The following is a 19,519-nucleotide window of genomic DNA, read 5'->3' as shown; positions in this document are numbered from 1 at the left end:
GAAATGACCTGAAGACGACAAGGGATTGCCATATAATTCATTGTCATCAAGGCAGAGAGTCTGAACAACTGCCTTATAAATAAAGATGGCACAAAGAAGCACTAAAGGATCAAAAATAAAACCCTCAGCCACTCAAAAGAAACCAGAAAAAAAATAACCCTCATGTGCTGCAATCAAAGAAAAAAAGTTCACCCTTATAATGGAAAATGTGAGAAGTGAGGGTAAAGCACAGACACCAAAGACTCTGATGTGAGTGAGGTGTGTCTACAACACTCCTCCCCCAGGCCTCCCTCACCCCGCTGCAAGACCTGCTGAGGAAAAAGACGATCAGATCAGATTCTGAAAATTTTCACAAATGTCCTCCAGCTCGGAAAGAAGTCAGTGGCGTCTCTGTGAAATGTGAAGAAACCTTTACAAACACCACGGTTGGATCCTGCCAGAGCAGGAAAGTTTGCCACCTTTTAGGGTACTGTGCTGAATTGGGCAAGTCAACTGAAGCTCATAGGTGTGGGATAATCCCTTGGCTGGCTTGAAGGAGGGCTGGTGAGGACTTAAAGGAATCTCAGGAGTGATGGACACTGCCCCAGCCAGCTCCACACTCAGTCTCAGCCTGAGTTTGGTGATCCCCCCTTGCCTCTGCCCTTGTCCGCAAACCCTCAGATCACAGAGAAAGCGGAAACAACCCTCAGCCCCAGGACTGAAGCCCAGGACAGGGAAGACAGACACACCTCAGAAATTCACTTGCCGGATATTGGTGTGAATACAAAATCTGTTAACTTTTAAGGATAAGCAAGATACAAGATATGATATAGCTATTTTGTAAACACGTACTATGATGTGGGAGACTGGAGTGTAAAGCAAGGGAAATAGTATGCAGAAAACAGATGAGAGACCAAGTCTGGAAGAAGACATATAACCAAGGAAGAGAAAGTTACATTCCTTATATGTGTTTCACTCTATAAGAAAAACAAAATTAAGAATGGGATCCTCAGAATAAGCTCAATGACACCGTAAGATAAACATGTGATAGAAAGGGAAATTGCAGAGCTAAGAGATCCTAAACAACATGACTTTAAAATCCAGTGAACTACAAAAACCAATAAACGATATTGTGAGAGTATCAGAGTGAATGTAAACCAAAGGGAAAAAAAAGATAGATATCGAAGAAAATGATCAAGTATAAGGATAAATGGGGACTGATATAGAAAATCCAACCAATGAAAGATAAACTTATTCAGATGTGTAATATAAATGGATACTGTACTAAGAAAAGAATGGAATCCGTAATTGAAATATGATACTATATACTGGGGGGGGGTGGGAACTGATTGGAGTAATTGACACTGAGACATGGCCCACATAAGGATATAAAACATACTTTAATTTTTTTAAATCCTCACCCAAGGATATGTTTATGGATTTTGAGGGGGCAGGGGAGAGAGAGAGACAGAGCGAGAGTAAGAAAAAGAGAAACATCCACGAGAAACATTAATTGGTTGCTTCCTGTGCCTACACTAACTGGGGGGGTCGAACCTGTAACCTTAGGTATGTGCTCTGACTGGGGACTGAACCCACAGCCTTCTGGGGTACTAGACAATGCCACAACCAACTGAGCCACCCCAATATAGCTAAAGTGTACTTTAGTGGTAAAAAAATTCTTAAGGAGAATCCTAGGAGAGAAAAACCATATAGGGTTCAGGTCTCTGCACATAAATCTGTATCAAAAATCAGTGAACCAATTGTCTTCTTGTTTTGTTACCTTTTGAAGGAAGGTATCAATCCAGAATATTTACCCTGCAAAGTTTTCATTTACACACAGAGGTTTAAAAAACACACAGATAAAACTTTAAGGTACTCTATAGCCCTCCTTAAGAAAACTATTTGAAAAAGAGATCAGTCCACCAAAAATAAATAAAAATAAAGAATTTATGCATGGATATGTTATAATGAACCTTAAGTTCTTTAAAATACAGAATTGAGACTGAATATCTGGGAGAATAAGGTGGTAGAGCAGTGGTAAGTGTTTGAAATGCCAGCAAGAAAAAGTAACATAGGAAACGGAAATTGGGAGATCGCAGTGAAGATGGGTGGGAATGTAATGTACTATTTATTAACTTCATATTTCAAAGCTACGAAACTCTGGAAAATGCATTGAATTCCTTATCTTGCTAAATATTTTTCTTTAGTGTTCATAGGCCTCTTAGGAATATATATGCGGCAAAGGGAGAAAGTAACCGCTGGAGATTTGCTTCAAGTTTCTTTTTTCTTAAATTCAAAAACATTGAAAAAATTTTAAATTACTTAAAGCGTATAAGTACGATAGCGTACTTATACAATTCCTTCCATGTAATCTTCTTGTGCCTTAGTACCTTCCTCTGTAAGACGGGAAGAAACCGTTTTTCCCATAGGGCAGACGTGAGCAATAATTTATTGACCTGCAAAGTGCTTAGAACAGTGGCTGGCTAACAGTTAGGGGTCCCATCTAAGCTGCCATTATGTCCACCCTGCACGAACGGGAGGTAAGTTCAGCTCGGCCTGTTGCAGTGCTCCCCTAACATCTGTCGTGGTTCTCGTTTATGATTTGGCTCGGGGCGGTTCATCCTGGTGGTGACTTGAGTGAACAGTCCCCGATACCGGACGGGGCTTCGGGGCCGCTTCGGGTCTACCTGCGCCAGATCTGCACCTGGGCGACCTTGGCTTTGCCCACACGGATGACTCAATCGACCGGGCGTCTGGGCGCCCGTCCTCTGCCTCCGCCCAGGCCGCCGACCCCCTGGCTCCCCAGCGGGGCCTCCTCCTGCCACGTGACGCCCCCGCCAGGGGCCCCAGCGCCCTCCTCGCGGACGCGCCGTTCCGGCTCCCGGGCTCCGCCTGTGCGCGGCCTCCTCAGCGCAGCCATCCTCGCGGCTGCCGAGGGCGGTAAAGCCCACGGCATCTGCCATTTGTCACTCAGCCCGTTGGTACCGCCCCAAGCCTTCATTTAGACACGTCTGGGGCGGATTCTCGCCTCACTCTCTTGGTGGACGGACAGACGAAGGGACGGGGCAGCTCCCCCCTAGTCCTGCAGACAGCGGGCCTTGGCGCGCGGGGCGCTTCCCCCGGTTGCCGTCATGGCCGCGGAGGCGGCACGCCCGAGCTGCCGCGCCTGAGTTCCTGGGGGCTCTCCACCCCGAAGGGTAGGTGGTCGGACGCCCGCGGCCAGGCTCCGCGGCCGCGGCCCGCGGCGGCAGGGGCGGCAGGCGGCGGGCGGCGGCGTGGCGGCGGCATTGCCGCGGAGCGCGGCTCGCCGGCTCCGTGCCGCGCCGGGGAGGGTGTGCCGGTGCCGACGCGCCGCGTACGTGACGGGGTCCGGGCTGCCCCGGACCAAGTGCGAAACTCCGACAGATCGTCACCGGCCAGCCCGGGCGACCCGAACAAAAAACGCTCTCGCCCGGTCGCGTTTAATGCTACCTTCCGAAGCATTCGCGTACCTTGGGCATGCAGTAAATAGACTCGGTTTTTGAAAACTGGTACTCTAAGCTTGCCAAAAGGCCAAAAGAAAAAAAAAAAAAAGAAAGAAAAAAAGTCTGTTAAAAGTAATAACGCGACTCAAGTTGAAATGTTTGCATGTTTGTAAATGCATTGTGGAAAATATGGTTCGTTGTATGCTTTCATGTATGGACCGTATCCTATGGACTCTTAAAACTGTTTTAAAATGTGGGCTCCTAAAATTTTTCTAGGCTCGGATAACTGATAATGCAACTTTGGTTATTTAGTCTCAGCATCGGACTTGGACGCTGGTGGGGATTTTTACTTCTTAATGAATATACTCCTGTAATTTTCACTTTTTCTCCCCCTACAAATGTGTTACTTTTATGTTTTAGGAAACCAATAAAAATTAAAAATAGAAACACTCTGCTTAGGTCCTCCTTCTTCCAGGAATCCTTCCCTAACCCCTCCCTCCCCAGGCAGGATCCAAGGCCCCTCCTGTGCGCTTTTGGGGCCTCACTGAGGTCCTGGTCCCTAATGTCTCCCCCCCCACCCCACCCCGTGTATTAACCCATCAGTCTCGCTCGGAGCCCGAGGATCCTCAGCACATGGTAAGTCATTAATACTGTTTAACGACCGAAGGAAACGATAAAACGGCTTATGTTTCACACTTCCAGCTCTCAACTTATCGAGTGGTAAACATAGATAAGAATATTTGTTTGAAAGTTAAGGATCTAGAAAAGTTGACCACGTCGGATGTGCCTGTTCCATGCCTTAGCAGTCCCACTTGTAGGTATTGATCCTCTAGAGCAATGTTTTTCAAAGTTTGAAGCCCACTTTTATTGGGTGGTGAAATCAGTAAAGTGGATAGTGATCAGGATTTGTACAACACGAATTAACAGAGAAAATACCAGAATGTATCTCACATTATAGGGTATTTGTTTCATGAAACTTTTTTTCCCCTCTCAGTTTTATACACAACAGAGATGTGTGTCATGATGTAAAACGTCATTCCTTAGTATGAGTCATGGTCAGAAAAGTTTGAAAGCCACTGCCCTAGATAAATTTTTATACATATACACAAACAGACGTGTGCAAGGTTTACTGCTATGTTGTTTGTAATACCCCCAAAGCTGGAAGCCACCCTCATGTCCATCTGATAGGAGAAAAGGTAAAGTATACTCTAGTCATAAAATGAAACCCACCCAGGACAGTAGTGAATGAAGGAGTTTTGTGTTTTAACACAAATGCGTCTCAATGCTGAGCAAAAAGTTGCTGAAGAATACTATATGATATCATCTATGTGAAATTCAGAACCTGGTGAAATAAAGTTGTAGTTAAGGATGCATGCATAGGCATTAAAAGTAGTAAAGAAATGAATACTATAAAAGTCAAGTTAGTGGTCATCTCCTGGGGGAGAGAGGGAGGCTGTGGATGGGAAGGGACACACTGAGGGCTTTTAGGATGCTGGAAATGCTTTATCCCAGGACCTGGGCAGTGGTTACGTGGGTGGTTTGCTTTATAACTCTTTGTTAAATGATGCATATGTCTATATATTAAATTCCACCCCCCCAAATATATTAAAATATGGGCATCTCAAAATGAAGAAACCTGAAGCCAGTACTCTAGTCTATTATTCATATTTTCCAGCTGCTCTTAAAAAAAAAAAAGTAAGTTGTGATCAGGGAGTGGGACCTGGGGAATTTTAATAATATTAGTAATATTTTATCTCATAAATTTTATGGTAGATGTATCAGTGTTCATTAAAATTTTAAATGTTTTTATATCCTAAATAATTTATATTTAAAAAAATATTTAGAATAAAATTAAAATCATTTGCAGATACTTGTGTGAACATTTTGATGTGTGTTTTCTAAAATGCAATGTTTATGTATTTTTCACAAAACTGAATTTACATTTTATATAGCAATTTAAAATAAAATTGTTTTATGAAAAATTAAATACTTAAAAGCACATAAAAACATAACAAACCTTCATCAGGGATTTTAAAATGCTAACATGCTGTCATATTTACTTCAAAAATTTCAGTTCCTCAGTCGCTCTGGGCCACATTTCAATTGCTCAGTGGCCAAGTGTGACTAGTAGCGATTTTATTTTATTACTTTATATTCTACTACACTGTGTAACAGAACATTTCCGTCACTGCAGACTTTTCTGTCGGAAAATGTTGTTCAAGATACAAACCCTCTGTTGGTTATATAAATTGCACACAGTCTTTTCTTTGTGCTTTTGTGCCTTAAGGTACTCTACTCTTAAGGTAATATAGTTTAAAAATTTTTTCTGAAAGTTTTGAAACTTGCATTTTCTGCATATTTGCATCTTTAGTTTACCTCACACGTTTATGTATATATGTATAGATCAATGTATAGGTTTTATTAATGTTGTGAGATTAGGTTCATCTGTTTTCTTTTTCCCATGCGGAGCAGTCCCAGGGGTCTGCAGTGCCACCTCTGTCTGTCACACACTCATTTCCAGATATGATTGGTCTCATTTCCGCTCTCTACACTGGTCATTGATTTGTCTCTGTAAATTCTACAGGTTTTTATTTACCATTGTTCTATATTTAGTATATTTTTCAGTTCTAAGAGTTAAAACTTTTTTCATTATATTTTTTAAGCGATTTTCAGAAGTATTTCCTTCTTCCAAACACAGAAGGTTTTACAAGTTACCCTTTTGTTACTGATTTCTAACTTGCATTGTAGTCAGCAGTTGAGGGCTCTATGCTACCGATGCTTTGAAATTTGAGAATTGCTTTATGTTCTTCATGGTTACTTTTTCAACTGCTCCTTGAATGATTGAGAAGAACATGTACTCACAGACTTTTGGGGCAAAGTAGGTGTGTATACACACACACATGCATGTATATATACATATACTTGTATGTATACACACATGTATATACACATATCTGTGTCTTAGATCAAGCATAAGAATTGTGCTGCTCAAGTCTTTTTAACCTTAGTAGTATTTTGGTTTGTTCTATCAATTATTGAGATGAGTATAATAAAAACATCCCAATACAATAATGCATTTTCTCAATTTCTGGTTGTAGTTCTGTCAACTTTGCTTTGTAAATGTTGAGAGTATATGCAAGTTTGGAATTGCTCTATCTTCTCTGTGAATTGGACCTTTTGTTATTCTATAGTGACTATGCCACCTCCGCCAAATGTCTTTTTACTGTCTCTTGTGTTTTAAAATACTATAGTCACACCCTTCTCTTAGCCTTGGCTTAGAGTATCTCTTTCAAATAGGTAAAACCTGATTGTTTTTCTAATGCACACTGGCAATTTTTGCCTTTTATCTAGAGCTCTCAGCCCAATTCAGTTTAATATAATTACTGATAATATATAGAATTAAAGTTAGCATTCTGTTTTATGATTATTTTATCCTATTTTTTTCCCTCCCTTTGCCACTTTGGATTTTTTTTCTTATTCCATTTTCTTCTCTCTCAGCTAGTATGAAAATTGTATGTTTGATTTAGTTTTTACTGGTTTCCTATAAAATTTTTAACAAATAAACCTAACTTATTGTAAAGTTTATTAATTCTCTTCTTCCAAATAATTAAAAAAAAAAACCCAAGGTTGCCTGACTCCAGTTAATTTCCTGGCTCACATGTTGTGATTGAGAGTTTTAGTTCTGTCTTAATTTTTTTTTCTCCTATAAATTTGACACTTTTTCTTTTTAATGGATCCTTCGATTGTCATTCCTTCTTGCTTCTTGCATCTCAGATCTTTTTTTTCCTCCTCAAGTATATATTTTAGAAGCTTGTTTGTTAAGAGGCTGTTGATGGTAAACTTTATATGAAAATGTCTTTATTTTGCTTTCATTCTTGAATAATGTTTTTGTTTTGTATACAATTCCAGGTTAACAGTTTCTTTCTCAGCTCTTTGGACCATCTAATTGACTTCGACTTCAATGTTACAGTTCAAATAACTATTTGTTGGTAATATGTTCTGTTTTTTGTGTGTGTGTGTTTTTATGCCTGATTTTAAGATCTCTTTATGCTTGTGTTCTACAGCTTTCCGACCGACAGAGTGTGTCTAGGTGTGGACATTTCATTTATCCTGGATTGATTGTTTCCTGTATCTAAGGTTAGTCTTTCATCAGTTCTCAAAAGTTTTTTCCTTTATCTCTTTCAGTGTTGTTTTTCCTCGGTTCTTTTCATTCCTTCAGGAACTCTGGCTTGACTTCTGTTAGGCTTCCTCATTCTGTCATTCATGTCTTCTAATTTTAATCTAGCTTTTATACATTTTCTTTCATGTTAAACCTAAATAATTTTAGGTCTACATTCTGATCTTTATGTCATTTTTATTTTCTTCTCCAAACTGAGCCGTAATCTACATCCAATAAAAATAAAAATAAAGTGTACGACTTGATGAAATTTATATGTGTATATGTGTGATCACCACCCAGATAAAGATGTAAAACATTTTCATCCTGCAAAATTCTCTCTTGTTCCTTCCAATTAGTAGAGCCACTCCTCTCCCCCCATCAAGGACTCTCGACTTCTACCACCATGGATTATTTTCAGGTGTTCTTGAACTTCCTGTAAATGAAATCATAGTTTTTTCTTTTTGTGTGTTGTTTTCTTTTGTTCATAGGATATTTATGAGATTCATCCATGTTACATGTATAAGTAGTTTTTGTGGTTTTTTAAAAAATTTTTGCTTTACAGCAAGCGGTGGCAAACTGTGGCCTGTGGGCCAAGTCCAGCCCAGAACGTATTTTATTAAAATATTATTGGACATAGCCATGTCCATTCATCAGAGTTGAATAGTTATAACAGAGACCATATGAGCCGTGAAGCTTAAACTACTTTTTATTGGATCCTTTACAGAAAAAGTTTGGTTTGTATGTATATACCACAGTTTATTTATCCTTTTTCTTATTGATGTACATATGAATTGTTTTCGGTTTGGGAGCATTGCAAATAAAATTACTGCAGATGTTCATGACACTGCCATTGGTGGGTATATACTCATATTTCCTGAACATACACCAAGGAGCTGAATATATACCAAGGAGCAAAGTGGTCTTCAGGTAAGTTGGTTGCATTTCCATGAATATTATTAATGTTAAACACTTTTTTATATTTTTATTTGCCATTTAGATTTCTCTTGTGAAGTGCCTTTTTAAATCTTTTGTCTACTTTTTTTATTAGGTTATCTTTTTGTTAGTGACTTTTAGTTCCTTATATATTCTGGATATGAAACCATTATCCTGTATGTAAATAATTCCTACCTGTGTGAAATTTGCCTTTTAATGGTGCCTTTGGGTGAGCAGATTTATTTTTATGAATAAATAAGCCCAATTTATCAGTACTGGGGGGAGATGAGGCATTAGCACTATTTTCCACAGTGCTCACAACAGTTTCTCCCACCCTCGTATTTGCCCTCCCCTGGGCTCCTAAAGATATTTGCCCTCAGTTTCCTCTAGAACCTTTATTGTTTCAGTTTCCACAGTTGAGTCTTTGATTTATTTCCAGTTGATTTTTGTGTATGGAGTGTGGTGAGGATCAAGATTTATTTTCCATATGGACATCCAGCTGCTCTACCCCTTTATTGAAAAGACCTTTCTTTTCCATCAAGTTGCAGTGGGTCTTTGTTAAAAATGAATGATTATATTTTGGATCCTCTTCTGGATTCTATTCTGTTCCAGTTGAAGTATTTATCAATTCTTCCATCAGTACCACTAATAGTAAGTCCTGGCCAAAAAGCAGTGTAAACCCTCTAATTTTGTTTTTCTTTAGCTTTTTAAGTGCTTTGCACTTCTATATAAATTTTAGAATAAGCTTGTTAGTATCTATTAAAAAATGTCTACTGGGCTTTCGATTACAATTGCACTGACTATAGAACAAATTTTGGAGATTGACATCTTAATAGAACCTTCTAGTTTATGAACATGGTATATCTCACCACTGAATCAGTTTTGCATTTTTTTCTAGTATTTTTTGTTTTTTAGTGTAGAGAACTCAACACATTATTCAATTTATTTCCAGGCATTTGATTTCTAATGCTATTATAAATTATATCCTTAATTTTATTTTCCAACCACATTGCTAGTATAAACACAATTGATTTTTGTATAATGAGATTGTATTTTGTGATCTTGCTAAATTTACTTTTCAGTTCTGGTAGCTTTTAGGTTGTTGGGGATTTTCTAAATGTACAATGACATCTGCAAAAAAATAAAATTTAATTTGACTTTCTAATCTGTATTTCTTTTTTTCTTTTTCCTGCCTTATTGCACTGGCTGGTAACACTGGAAGCATATTTAACAAAGGTTGTTAAAATAGACATTCTTGCTTTTTTCTAAACTTAAGGGAAGATAATTCAATATTTCACAATTAAGGATAATGTTCACTTAATTTTTTTGTAGATGCCTTTTACCAGATTGAGAAATTTTCTTCTGTTGGCAGTGTATGGAGATTTGTTTTCACGAATGGGTATTAACTTTAAAACAACCTTTTTATTGCTGAATAATTTTAGATTTATGAAAGAGTTGCAAAGATAGTATAGAGTGTTCCTATATACCCTTCACTCAGCTCTCTTGAATGTTAACATCTTATATAACCTTACATTTACCAAAATGAAGAAATTGACATTGGCACAATAAATACTATTAACTAAATGATAGACTTTATTTAGGTTTCCCCAGTTTTTCCACGTAGGGTCTAATCCACATACCACATTGCATTTAGTTGTCATGTCTCCCTACTCTACTTCAATCCATAACAGTTTTTTAGATTTTACTTGTTTTTCATGACTTGCCTCTTTTGAAGAGCACTGGTCATGTATTTTGTACAGTGTCCTTCAACTGGGTTTGTCTGATGTTTTCTTACTATTTGACTGAGGTTATGACTTTGAGGGAAGAACACCACAAAGATATTGTGCCCTTCTGTTGCATCCCGTCTGGGGGAACACGATGTCCATATCAACATGTTAACGATCACATAGCTTAGACCATGTCAGCCAGATTTCTCCATTTTAACACTGCTACTTTTCACTTTCTGTCTGTTTTGTTAGAATCATGTCCAAACTCATGGGGAAGAGAGGGAAAAGTATCAAATAATGTGTGGATATATGTTAAAACTACTGTGGTAATATATATTTTGAGGAAGATATTTTGAGGGTTTGCAAATGTCTTGTTTTCCCTTTAAGTTTGCCACTAATTTTAGCATTCAGCTGCTCTTGCCTGCAGCAATTATTATTGTGATATTCTAATAGTGATTTTCCATTTCCTTCATTCTTTCTACATTCATTGATTGGAATGCTGACTCTGGAGCCAGATTGCTTGGGTTCATTTCCTAGTTCTGCCTCTTCCCACTCTACAGCGTAATCTTGGACAACTACTTCTCTCTACATTTTTATTTTCTCATCTATATAATGTAGATAAAAGTATCTACCAAGAAGGTTGTTGAGATGATTAAATGAGCTCTTACTTAGAAAGGGCTAAGAATTGTGCTTAGTCCCTAGGGATGTACTTATTTTTTTCTTTTGCATTTTTTAATGTGATAGGTTATTTTAATTTTAATTATTTAAATATATAAATCGATCACTACATTATCTTGTACTCCTGGGTAAACCTAACATATATTTATATGATCTGGATTTAACTTACTATTTAATTTTTCTCATGTAATATTCATGAGTCATACAGTGGCTCTTCTTTTGCCATAGCAAATGATATAATGAATGATAGATTCCTAAAAAAAATTTTTTTTAATAAAAAAAAAAAGATTACACAAGAGCTTAGCAACAGAGGTGGCAACATTCCCAACTTTCTAGAGCGATTTATATCTGAGCCTTTGGGTAGAGATAGAGATCAAGATAGTTCTTGCAAATGAGTATTTTTCAATATTGAATTGAGCAAATTCAAAACTTGGCATATATTATGAAAAATGGCCCCTCAACAGAAAAGAAAAATGATCTTAGCTTTTCTACATGTTTCACCTTGAACAGTATAGTATTGTAGAGGTTTTAATATTTGGAATCTTTTAAAAGATTCATTTGTCAACAACATGTACTGAGCAGTTTTGATGTGCCAGGCAGTATGTTTTGCTGCTTTGGAATTGGTCTTTACTTTTGAGCATCTGGGCCATGGCAGGGTCATTTCAAAGGTTGAAGGCAGGCCTACTTGAATCATTCAAGGAAACACGATGCCTGTTCATTTTTTTAAAAGTGGGTAAAATTGAATTCTAATATTTTTTCTGTTTCTTTCACTCCTCTGAGCATCTTAGATTAGTTCCTTGTCATCCTATGCTCTTTCTCCCTGTATTGAGGTTTTCCTTTCCTTTCTTGCATGGATAGTGACGACTGGGTTCAGTTCCCTGAAAAAAAAAATCCTTCAGTGAGATCCCAGGACTTGAGAAAACAGGACCTTGATTTCTTAGCCTGACAATGGTCTTTTTCTGTCTAGTGCCAACTTGCTTTCCTAGCCTCTTAGTCTTACTCCTAAGAATTAGTCCATTGACACAATTGGTCTTAACTGCTCGTCAGAATCTGGAGTCACTGTACTGTGTTTGAGGCTCAGCTTTTATTTATGCCATTTCCTGTGCCTTAAGTGGATTTTCCAAAAAATTTCCATGCTCTGCTTAGAGGATACTCACTCCACAATCCTACTAGCCAGGAACCCTATAATTTGTAATCTGTAGCCCTTGTTAAATTCTTACCTTTCATTACCAATCTTTATATCTAAATGTCATTTCTAGTTGGTCAGGTTCTTAGAGATAGGGTTCCAGTACCTACTATGATACTTTGCATACAAAAAGCTATTGCTAAATAGCTACCATTCTTACATACCTACCATAATTGTACTACAATTTTGCAAAGTAAGTATTATTGTCTCTCTTAAATTGTGAAGAAATTCAGTATCAAAGAGATTAAGAAACTTGCCCAACAAGTGGCAAAACTGGTTCTTCTGATTCAAAAGCTCTTGCTATTCTATGCCATACTACCTTGGTACTAAAAATAAGTAGTTAAATAGAATTATTTAGTAGACATATTTATGGTAAAACACACTACTGAAATTTCTTTACTTTGTCACTATGCTCCTCAGAGTCTTGGTTTCAGTGACCAAGCCACTTGCTATAGACTGACATACTCCTACTTTCTTTGTATTTTTCTTCCACATTTGTATTGATACCAATGGCTGAGGTTTGAAAAATCTAACTTTGGCTTATTTTAGGTAGTAAAATGGTTAGAAACTTAGGCACATTTGGGCTCTGTGTTATTTTTAAGTAGAAAAATTTGCATTTGCCTGATGTTTAATTAAGGCAACTGATAAGGTAAAAATACTTTATCTTTTATGAAGTACTTTTTCTCCTACTATTGAGTACATGGTTGGGGGTGGGGGAATCATATAAAGTGAGCCAATCCTAAATATACAGCTTGATGAGTTTTTACATATATGTAGACCTGTGTAACCACTAAATTAAGATAGACTATATTACATCCATCCAGAGAGAGAACACTCACTCATGCACCTCCCAGCCAGTACCTCCCTGAGAGATAACACTCCTCTGATTTCCATCACTGCAGATTCGTGTTGTCTGTTCGTGGACTTTAAGGGTAACCAAATAGTATGTATTCCTTTGTGTCTGACTTTTTTCCTTTAGCATCCTTTTTTGAAATTGATCTATGTCGATGCATATTTAAATACTTCGTTGTTCCTCATACGTATATTTTCTGAATAGCATTGCATTGTATCAATATACCATAATTTTGTTTATCCATTTTTGATATATGGGTTGTGTTCTAGTTATGGCTGTTACAAATAAAGCTACTATAAGTATTCATACACAGACCTTTTGGTGGACATTTACAGTATTTTGTTTGGGCCATATGTGTAGTTTTAATAAATTCTGCCAAAAGGTTTACCAAAAGTGAATGAATAAATATATATTCCTATTACCAGGGAGAGAAATAGTTGCTGTTCCACATTTTCACCAGCACTTGATATTGTTATTCTTTTACATTTTTAAGCCTTCTGGTGAATGTGGTATCTCATGGTTTTCATTTGCATTTTCTTTGTTATTAATAATGTTGAGCACCTTTTTATATGTAGCTTGGGTAATTTGGATTTTTTGTGTGTGCAGTACTTGTTCGTTTTTGTGGGGGTTTTTGCACATTTTTATTGAGTTGTTTGTCATCTTGTTGATTTGTAGGAACTTTTTTCGGAGGAAATATTTAGTATTACTAGAACTTGAAACAAAAGGTCTCTGCTTGATAATTAAGGTTTAGGCCCACCCAGTGTTAAATGTCCTTCTTTCTTTGATCCCTAGGAAAGATACTCTGAAATATCTGGGAAAGGTAGATATAGGAATCTACTTGCACTGCCATAAAAAAATCCACAGGATGGGAGGCTTAAACAGCAGATACTTAGTCATGGTTCAGGAATCTAGAAGTCCAGGATCAAAAGGGCCAGCAGTTGTGTTCTCTAGAGAGGCTTCTCCGGCTTGTAGATGGCTGGTTTTTGCCATGTCCATCATATGGCCTCTCTGTGTATGTGTGGAGAGGGGTCTCTGATATTTCTTCCCTTCTTAAAAGACACAGTCGCCACCGTTATGATGGCATTTAACCTTAGTTACCTCTTTAAAGTCCCTTTCACCAAATATAGTCATATTGGAGGTTAAGGCTTCAACACACAAATTTTGGAGGGAATAATATTCTCTATAACATCCTGCCCTCTGCCCACCCCCCTAATTTCATGTTCTTCTGACATACAAAATGCATTCATTCCATCCCAACAGCCCTAAGAGTCATAACCCATTCCACCATCAATTCTGAAGGCTAGACTCCAAAGTCCCAACTACGTATCATTTAAATCAGATGTGGCTGAGGCCTGAGGTATGATTAATCTTGAGGCAGAATTCCTCTCCAGTGCTGAACCTGAGCCAAACAAGTAGGTCGTTTCAAAATACAATAGTGGGACAGACACAGGCTGTGCATTTCCATTCCAAAAGGTGGAAGCTGGGAAAGAAGAAAGAGGGCTGGTGGGTGTCAGACAAGTCCAAAACCTAGCAAGGCAATTCCATTAGATTTTAAGGATCAAGAATAATCTTTTTTGGCTCACCAAAATCACCTGTGTCTCCCCGCCACTGTCTCTGAGACTAGGGGGGAAATAGCCTTAACCCTTGAGTTTATAGCGAGGGTGGAATACCCATGATCTCTGAATTGCCTTGTGGGGTTGTTCTTCCCTTTTCTTAAAGAATAAAACATGTTTGCAGCCAAATAGCTTATCTTCAAGTCTAGTCCTATTCAATCTCAGAAGTGCAAAAGCTTTTCTTCATTTTATTCCATCTAGGTTCTTTTTGGTCCAAATTGGCAGGGTTTTTGTTGGTATGATCCCAACTCTATTCCTGGTTTTGCTGATCTGGCTGATTAATTCCCAGGGTAATCTCATTGTGGAGTGATTATCCAGCCACACCCTTGGTGCTCTCTCCAGGACACGCTTTCTCATTTTTCACAGTATGGGTAGATTGAGGATTTTTCCAAATCTTCAAGTTTTCTTTCCTTTTTGCTTAAGGATTTCTTCAATTTATCTGTTTCTTCTCACATTTTACTGTAAGTAGTAAGGAGATGCCAGGCTAAGTCTTCAACACTTTGATTAGAAATCTCTTCAACTATTTAATTTCATCACTTGTAAGTTCTTCTTTCCACTAAACACTAGAACACAATTCAGCCAAATTCTTTGCCAGTTTATAACAAGGATAACCTTTCCTCCAGTTTCCAGTAATAGCATGTTCTTCGTTTCCACCTGAGTTCTCATCAGAATCACCTTTAACACTCTTATTTCTACCAATCAATAGTCTCTTCAAGGCAAGGTAGACTTTTTCTAGCAAGCACCTCAGAACTCTTTCAGCATCTACCCATCAATTACCCAGTTCCAAAGCCGCTTCCACATTTGCAGGCACAGTAAGAGAACCACCCCACTTCGAGGTACCAAATCTGAATTAGTATGCTTAAGCTGTCCTTAACCGAATACCACAGATTAGGTGGCTTAAACAACAGACATTTATTTTCTCACAATTCTGGAGGTTAGACATCCAAGATCAGGGTGCCAGCAAATTCAGTTTCTGATGAGACCTCTCTTCCTGGCTTGCAGAGGTCTGTTTTCTTTCACCTGGCCTTCTCCTGTGCGCATGCCCAGAGAGACTGGCCCTCTGGTGTCTCTTTATCTTCTTCTAAAGATACCAGTCCTATTGGAGTAGGGGGCTCCACCCTTAACCTCATTTAGCCTTAATTACTTCCTTAAAGGACCTATCTTCAAGTAGTCACACTGAAGGTAAGGGTCTCAGTGAATGAATTTGGAAAGGCCCAGTTCAGTCCATAACCATGGGTCTTGTAGAAATGCAGGGAGCCGTAAAATATTGGGACTGAATATAAGCTACTTTAGCGTTCATGCTACTCTCATTCTCGGCCATATTTTTCTAAGAATAATATTAGCATCTATAATGCAACTCATTTAGTTTAGCTCCCGCTGGAGATTTTGAGAGCTCGTGTGAAGTAGAGCTATTATGTTAATTCTGTCTGCATTTCTGTGAAGCATGAAGTCAGTGTCATATGTTTTAAGGGTAAAACCTTGTCGCATTCAAAGAGATGCTTAAAACTGCAATCTAGAAAATTGCTTTTAAACAGTTGGGGAGAGATGTTCATATTCTCAGAGGATGTGATTTAGAAAATTATGCACTGGGAGGCTTTAGAATCTACATTATAGGAAAATTGTTGATTTCTCTCACACCTTTCTGGGAATATTAATATAATACAGATCCAGGCAGTCTTTGGAAATTGTAAATTATAAATTTTCCAGTACACTTTAGGGTTTTGAGTTTTAGTTTTTGTTTTTTTGTATGTATGCGTGTGTATGATTTACCTGTTTGTATTAATTCTAGTTTCTCCTCACAATATTGGAGGAATAGATGATGGAAAATATCCTAATTTTTTAAAAACTATTTTATTTATTTATTTTTAGAGAGGGAAGGGAGGGAATAGAGAGAGAGAGAGAAACATCAATGTGCGGTTGCTGGGGGTTATGGCCTGCAACCCAGGCATGTACCCTGGCTGGGAATCGAACCTGCGACACTTTGGTTCACAGCATGCACTCAATCCACTGAGCTATGCCAGCCAGGGCTTGAAAATATCCTAATTTTAAAGCATAAACATATTACTCAGATTAATAAAAATTAGAATAGCCAGTATCTGTATGTGTGTCTAAAACAAGAAAAAACACTTAATTTTTTTTCTATTACTCTGACAACTCAAAATATTTTGTAATTACCTAAAGTCACTGAATTTCCCTGTTCGCTCTTATGCTGGCTTAAGTTAAAATAGGAAGAAAGAGCAGGAAGAGACTTGGTTGGTCCATGAGGCTGGGATATTTTGAAGAGGACTGATCAGAGCCATGTTTATTTCGTCAGTCTTCTCAGAGGCTCTCAGGTATTTAGAAGCTAGCATCTCTATTTCGGTAACTGTTTTAATAGGTGGAGGTAGTGGTGTAGTCTTCTCCATCTCTTGCCTGGCTGTTTGGTCCAGAATTACCTATACATGTTGTTTTAAAAATGGGAAATGTCAAACTTCACTGGCCAAGTAGGATCCAAGACTACAAAAAATCCTTGAAGGGGTCTTAGGAACAGCTAGCGTAGAGCTAATTGCAGCAAAGATGACAGCATCTGACCTCCCTGTGTAGAGCACAGACTGATGTGTAACAAACAGTTCCTCCCGAACTGTCCCTTACTGGTCCCCATTCGTAAGGGGCGTTTTACCTTCCTTAGCCACATAGGAGTGGAGAGTAGAATATTTGCTGTACTTGGGAACAAGGCAAGTCTTTCTGCCCACTTCCTCCACATACAAGGTTAGGAGCCAAAGGGTCATTTTCAGACTCCAGCTGATAAGCTGGTTCTCTTTGGCAGCACAATTCTGTTCAAAATCTAGGTTTCTTATCTATTTGTTTCCATTCAATTCTGTGCACTAGTAAACACACCCCTAGTTTTTCTTTTGTTTTGAAACCTGGTTCTCAGATCTGCTACAATGATTTGCTTTCTCACCCCTATAAGTCTCTCTCTGAACCTAAAGAAAGTTATTTTGGGACTCTCTGCCCTCTGTTGAAAACTTATCTTAATTTTATCTTTTTTTTCCCAGTCATTTTATCCAAACAAAATAGTATAATGGATATATTATATATCCTTGCCCTTGAGGAAATTTAATTTTTTGAAAAAAAAAAAAAGTTCTTTCTGGGCTTAAGATCAGCTTCCTCACTGCTTCCTGACCACTAAACCAAGGTCATGTATTTTAGGTTTTTTTCTAGAGAAGTATCTTACTTCTGGTACCAATTCTACGTAGTCATTATGGGCTAAAGTTATGCTGTGCTAACAAGCCATTCCCAAACCTCAGTGGCTTCACTGAAGAACAGTTTATTTTTTTGCTCACACTCAACATCTATCGTGGATTTTTGGGAGACTCCGCTCCATAGCCAGACTCGAGCCGTCGAATGCACCACCATCTTGTATGCTCTCTGAGACACTTGGCCTTCTCAATGCCCTGGTGAGGAAAGAGTATTAAATGGTCTTGTATCAGTAGTTAACTGTTTATCAGCACCCTAAAACTAGTTACATCGCCCTGCCTAACTTCTTTACAGTGAGGTAGAGAAACTCAAGCAGGAATATAAACAGAGGAACTTCTACCATACATCCAAATAGTTAAAAGTTATAAGTTAAGCTAATAAACTAAAAGTATAATATACTCTGTCATTCCTTGACAAGTTTATCTCATATGATCAAGAAAGTCAGTTTGAATGTGGAATTCTTGGAGTGTTGAGATTTCTGTACATGTAAAACATGGCAGGGGGAGAGCTGGCCTCCCTTCTCTTTATGTCCTGGGCCCAGTTCTGCACCATGAAGGGCACCTATTTGGGCTCTACTCATAGCTCTGCAAACAGCCACCCTCTGGCCACCTCTTGGACCTAGGGTTGCGTACACAGTGCCATGATCTGTCCTCAAAAACACAGGACTAGGAAAGAGGGCTGTGCAATCCCATTAGTAGGTTCGAAGCTATTTGAACAAGGAATTCCATGGTTTCTGAAGTCTGGAGCATAGTCTAGGAGGGGAGTCTGGGCCCACTTGGCTATGTCCCCTTAAATGCTTGACACCCCTTAACCCCAGGTTTAATGGCAGTACTGAGCAAGTGTAATATCTTTGTGCCTACGAAGTGAGAATAGGATGTGAGTGAGTGTACAAATCTGTACCATACCTCATGCTTACTAATCTAGCTTCCAAGATAGAGCCAGGGAAGGAAAATGTCCTGATCAGCAAAGTTGAGTGTCATGTCTTGATGATTATAATTCTCATTATAAAGTCCCATTATGATATGTAAATTAGTTTCTTACGTGTTTGCTTATAGCAAATTTGTATCAATGCTAGGTTTTCTGACCTTATGGAGGTATTGGGACTGTGCCAAATCTTTCTGACCCTAACCCTTACTGTGTTACCACATCATAGCAACAACTAAGAACCTGTGAGATCTAACCATGATGACGGGTCAGCAGCCCGGGGTTCAGAATCCAGGTGATCAGGTCAGATGCTGGCTCTCCTACTCCTTAACTGTCTGCTGTAGGAAAAGCTTTTCTTCTTTCTCAGCCAAAAGTTTTGTATTTGTACAAAGGGGATAAAACCTTGTATTCTCAGGTTGTTGTGACAATTAAATGACATTGTGTACAGATAATATATTCATAAGTGAAGCAAATCCTTTTCCTCAGTTAGAAATGATGGAAAAATATGAGATATTGCAGGAAATCTTAGATTTGATGCTGGGAGGGTCAAATCTCAGGGAGAAGGAGGTGAAGTCTCTGAAGTATAATATCCTGAAATGAATACTTTGGGGCAGCCCTTGGAGTCTTGCTTATCCCCAAGAGAAAGTGTGTCTTTACTATCTCAATCTAGTAATCTCTTTTTTTTAAGTGATGATAATAAGGATTGCTTTGAGGACCTTGATAAGGATCCTTTGATTGAGTGGTAGAGTTAAGAACCAGGGGAAGG

At 38.4% G+C, this 19,519-nt stretch overlaps 1 protein-coding gene across 12 annotated transcripts in view; it reads left to right on the top strand.

The window, feature by feature from the left end:
- The first annotated feature begins 2,885 nt into the window (after nucleotides 1-2,885).
- PLAGL1 (PLAG1 like zinc finger 1) overlaps nucleotides 2,886-19,519 on the top strand; it is a 58,693-nt gene continuing 42,059 nt past the window's right edge. For all 12 annotated transcript variants that reach the window (XR_006786167.1, XR_006786168.1, XR_006786169.1 and 9 more), the window contains exons 1-2: nucleotides 2,886-3,176; nucleotides 7,508-7,580. The gene's annotated coding sequence lies outside the window, so the exon portion shown is untranslated. The remainder of the gene's footprint in view (nucleotides 3,177-7,507; nucleotides 7,581-19,519) is intronic.

Source organism: Phyllostomus hastatus, unplaced genomic scaffold (assembly GCF_019186645.2).
Source record: "Phyllostomus hastatus isolate PE091 unplaced genomic scaffold, TTU_PhHast_1.1 phas_contig_40, whole genome shotgun sequence".
In the NCBI taxonomy this organism is placed as follows: Eukaryota; Metazoa; Chordata; class Mammalia; order Chiroptera; family Phyllostomidae; genus Phyllostomus; species Phyllostomus hastatus.
The sequence above is the reverse complement of the archived record's forward strand: the minus strand, read 5'-3'. Positions and strand labels throughout refer to the sequence as shown.